This window comes from Fragaria vesca, linkage group LG3, assembly GCF_000184155.1.
Source record: "Fragaria vesca subsp. vesca linkage group LG3, FraVesHawaii_1.0, whole genome shotgun sequence".
Classification (NCBI taxonomy): Eukaryota; Viridiplantae; Streptophyta; class Magnoliopsida; order Rosales; family Rosaceae; genus Fragaria; species Fragaria vesca.
In genome coordinates, this window is record NC_020493.1 from 21,198,982 (window position 1) to 21,204,342 (window position 5,361).

At 38.7% G+C, this 5,361-nt stretch overlaps 1 pseudogene; it reads left to right on the forward strand.

The window, feature by feature from the left end:
• The first annotated feature begins 1,351 nt into the window (after positions 1–1,351).
• LOC101292105 overlaps positions 1,352–5,361 on the forward strand; it is an 8,423-nt pseudogene continuing 4,413 nt past the window's right edge.

The following is a 5,361-nucleotide window of genomic DNA, read 5'->3' on the forward strand; positions in this document are numbered from 1 at the left end:
TGGCCTCTTCAATCCGCCGTGGTCTTTGCAAATAAAGCAAAGCCAACACCACGAATTGATCAGCTAGAGTCTGATACAAGTTTGTGAGGAGACAAGCGAGAGAGTTACTGATGTTTAGGGACGGGCCGGGTCTTTACGGATTCAAATCCCGTCACGTTTTTAAAGAAAGGGACGGGCCTTCAGTTTTTCAACTTTAAGCCCCGTCTGGACTCGTGAATTTTTGAAACATGATCAGGTCTTCGGGATCGGTTTTAGAAGCCCAGCCCTAACTATTACATGGCCATGTCAATTTTCATATTTTAATATCAATATTACACGTATAATGCATGCATAAGTTTTAACCTCATTGAGTTTTAGTCTTTACTTGATAATTGTAATAACCTCATTGTGAGTATGACTTTCATTTTGTAAAATCAAATAACCTTTGTTCTCACCATTTAATTTAATTTTTTTTACCGTCAATGTGACAGGTATTAATACATGCACAACTCCTAACCTCACAGTCTTCTGCTACTTTTTATTTATAATTGTTATCAACATACTTCTCTACTATTAAATTTAAATCCGATGATGTTAAATAGGTCAACATGACCCTTATTGTAAAGTAAAATAACCGTTGCATTTGCCAATTAACTTTTTTTTTTCTTTTCTTAATAAAAGCGTTACACATATGGTGCATGCACAACTACTGACCTCATTGTCTTATAGTCATTTCTTGATAATTTTCTAACCTTGGTTCTCCACCATTGGATTTGGTCAAATGATGTCGAGTATGTGAATGTGACTCTTCCTTAATGGAAATTGCAATAACTGTTGCAGTTAACATTTATTTAATTTTTAACATCAATGTTACACGTATCACAGCTTCTAACCGTCACACTTGCCGATTAAGTTTTCTTTTTATAATGTAAGTGTTACACGTATAATGCATGCATAGCTCCTAACCGTAACGCCTTCTAGTCTTTTCTTAATTGATAATTGTTTTGACCTTGTTTTCATCGATGTATGTCGAGCTTATGCACCTCAGTATCTCAGTATCTCGATCTATATATACATCATCTATTTTCCCCCCAAGATGTGAAACTAAGTTTTTACCTGTTGATTGAAGGTGTATAGCCCCATCTTAAACTCTTTTATCCAGCTTCATTTTTGTGAAAATAGTCTTTCGAGTTGATAAATAGTTCATGGAAATGGGTGGCATGGGAAGAAGGACTTGCAACTACAAGGTAAAATTAATCATTTTCTTTTTCTGCTTAAATGGTTTAAGTCTGTGTCATCACCCTCATTTCCTTGCCCCTCCTCAGCTTCAGTTACGAGTTACCTACCGTTTTCTTTTCACTTCTCCGACATCATGCAAGGTCTCGCCTTCTCTCACCGCTTGGTTACACTGGCCACTCACCGGTTGTCACTTGTTCCGGTCATCGGCATTTCAACCCGAACCTCAAGCTCGTCACTTTCATGTGTCTCAAAACTCCACTGCGTCCCAAGAATCAAATGTTGCTCTCAGAAGAACCAGTCTTTTGGTAAATCCAATGTCCCCTGTTATGTTTTTTCATTGTTTGGTTGTTTAGAAATTGAGGGTGACTAAAAAGACATGAAATTTTTCTTGGTTGTCCAATTGAATTTACCTCATTCATTGTAAAAGATTCATTCTTGGATTTAAAATTCCTGGTTTTCTTTATTTTCTCATAAATGTTTGGTTGACAGAAAATGTAAGGAAAATTCCAACTTTAATGTTTTTTCTTTTCTTTTCATTTCATTAGCTATATACGAATATTAATGGAAGAAAATTTCAGGAATTTGGTTGTATCAATCTCATGATGTAGTGGAGATTTTGTTTATATTTTAATTTGCTATATTTTTTGGGAAACTGATGTTTCTGTTTGTTTTTTGTTTCAGTTTTCAGCTACTGATGCAAAGAAGTTTGAAGAAGCATCAAAGATTGGAAATCTTGTTCCTCGTTACAAGTGCCTCTTTTCTGATCAACTTACGCCGGTTCTTGCGTATCGGTGTTTAGTGAAGGAGGATGACCGTGAGGCTCCAAGTTTTCTATTCGAGTCAGTGGAACAGAGCACTCAGGTATTTTACTGTGATAGACATGCTTTGATATATTATGGTTTTTTTAAAAAAACTTTTTATTTAATAACTCACACATCTTACATATGTCAATGAGGTTTGAACTCATGATGTCAAAATTGTTAGTTAACCACCTTAACCCATGATTGTGGTTGTTTTGAGTGACATTCGTTATGACTTGGTGTTTCTTTGATTATGTCAGGGGCGGTACAACGTTGTTGGAGCCCAACCAGCAATGGAAATTGTAGCCAAAGAGAATAAGGTGACTGCTCTGGACCATGAAGGAGGCTGTTCTTCGGACCAGTTTGTCGAGCAGGATCCCATAGCGGTTCCGAAATGAATCTCAGAGAACTGGAGTCCTCAACTCATTGATGAACTTTCAAACACATTTTGTGGTAAGCGACAGGTTTATTACACAGAACTAATCATTATAATTCTAGAGTTTTACTGTAATTCCACAATTTGAATATGGATGGAATTGTTATATTATCCCAATGACATATTTGATTGTTTCACATAATTAAATAGAATATATAACCCGATTTCGTTTTCAGTTCATGTCTTAAGAGTGTTGTAACTTGTAAGAGTTGTAACCTTTGTAACTTTTAATAACGTACACCAACCTAAGACAACATCTAATCAAGTGTTTATGGACAGGTGGTTGGGTTGGATTCTTTTCATACGACACAGTCCGGTATTTTGAGAAGAAGAGGCTGTCGTTCTCAAAGGCTCTGGAGGATGACAATAATCTCCCAGACATGCATTTAGGTCTATATTATGGAATGAAATAATCTACTGATATGCATTTAAGTAGATTGGAGATATAATAGAGTTAATGGTGGATCGGGATTCTGACATATCATTTCTATGAATGTTTATAGGATCTTGATATATGTAATCATGTCTTTCCTAGAATAAAACTCATAGTATATGTATATAGACCAATTCATTCTACTGTTATGAAAATATTATAGGTCTATATCATTACTGTTATTAGATTAATACAGAAAATATTTCATTCACAATTTGTTTATGGTATCAGAGCACCGATCTTGGTGACTCTAGAGACTCATCCATCTTCAGCAAACATATTAAACACAGTCAAATTAGACACTATCAAATCGACGTTATGGCCAACACAGAAGAACATATTGTCCAAAGCCTCACCAAATATGACATACCTGCATATCCTGCACCACGACGCATAGTCACACCCAACTGCAATATCACACACACTGATCCTCACTCTACATTACTTTGGATCGTAGACAGTGGAGCAACGGATCATGTTTCTTATTTATCACCTACTTACAACAAAATTACAACATCTCATGATTTTGTTGGTTTACCTAATGGTGGGAAAGCCACCATTGAGAGCATTGGAACAATTAAGTTGTCCACAGATTTGAATCTTGATGGTGTTCTTCATGTACCTAAATTTCGAGTAAATTTGATATATGTGAGTAAGTTGACTCGGGCTTTGAAATGCATTGTGATTTTTTATCTGGATTTTTGTGTTGTGAAGGATGTGGATACAAAGAGGACGATTGACCTGGGCAAGCATTTTAACGGACTCTACTACCTCAACACAAGCCAAAACCCCCACCTAGCAAATCATGTCACACGTACCTCAGACCTATGGCATCAACAGCTTGGACATTTGTCATCTTCGCCTCTTCACTGGTTATCTCAAACCATTTCTGAAATAGTTTTTGATCCACTACATGCATGTGATATTTGTCCTTTAGCCAAACAAACTCGTTTATCTTTTCCTTCCAGTTCAATAAAATCCACTGCACCTTTTGACTTGATTCATTGTGATATTTGGGGGCCTCACAAAACTCACACTCATTCTGGAGTACGCTATTTTCTCACTATTGTTGATGATTTTACTCGCTTCACTTGGGTTCATCTCATGAAATTAAAATCCAACTACAACCCTTGATTCGAAATTTCTTCTCTTGGGTTAAAACACAATTCCATTGTGATATCAAAATCTTATGTGCCGATAATGGGGGTGAATTTACATTGATGCGTTCTTTTTTCGATTCCAATGGTACCATTTTTCAACACACTTGCACTTACACTCCACAACAAAATGGAGTCGTTGAGCGCAAACATCGCCATCTACTAAATGTGGCTCGTGCTCTTCGTTTTTAAGCCAATTTATCTTTAAAGTTTTGGGGAGAAAGTGTAACTATTGCTTGTTATCTTATAAATCCCCACACCACTTCTTTCCCACAAATCCCTTTACGAGTTGTTACATGGCATTCCACTCACTTATACTCACCTTTGGGTTTTCGGTTGCTTACGTTTTGCTACCAATCTTACCCCAAAACACAAATTCGACAAAAACGTGCACATCGTTGTATCTTTCTTGGGTACCCTCTTGGACAAAAAGGTTATTGAGTTTATGATCTTGAGAATAAATTTTTTTTTACCTCTCGAGATGTTGTTTTTCGTGAACATATTTTTCCATGTTCTGCACTTCCTAAAGAGGACAAAGAGGATCCTCTAGTCCTTCCCATCTCTCACACAAACCCAACCTACTCTTTCAGCCCACTATCCAATCAGCCCAATCCAATTTCAGTTGATAATCCTCTTTCCCCAAACAGATCGGCCTCCACTTCTTCTCCAAACCCCAATTCTTCTTCTCCCGACCTCAACTCGCCGCCACACCCACCGGCGCCACCACAGACACGGTCGCTGGTCAACTCCGTCCCCATATCGGCGCTGTCACATCCCGACCCTTATATTTTTACCTTATTTACTAGCGTGATTATAATAAGAATTTTACCGTCTCGATCTTTGAGTAAATAGTTTAATTGGTCCCTAGAGGGGTTTCGGGGACGATTATGTGCGGAGGATTATTCGTATGAGGAAAATACGACGACGGTAAAAATGGTAATTTTAGCTAGTAAAAGGTAATTTTTATTCGGGTATTATTTTTCGGGGTGTTTTTATTTTGGAAGTTTGGGTTATAAGGGAGTGTTGGGTCGGCTGGGCCGAGCCCAACCCATTTCTTCTTCTTTTCTTTCTCTCTCCCTCCCGATTTCCTCTCCGCACCCGAGCATTCTGCTGCCCGGTTTTCCGGCTGTCCTCCCGCCGCCGTCCGGCCACCAACCGCCGCCGCACCGGTCCCGTTCGGTCGACCTCCAACCCAGCAACCTTCCTGGACCGGTGAGAGGAGCCCTAGCGCCGCCGTGAGTGAGCGGTGCCGCCCGTAAGGTCCGACTGTCCAAACCTTCCCTTCGCCGGAACTTCCTCCTCCGGCCACCAATCCGG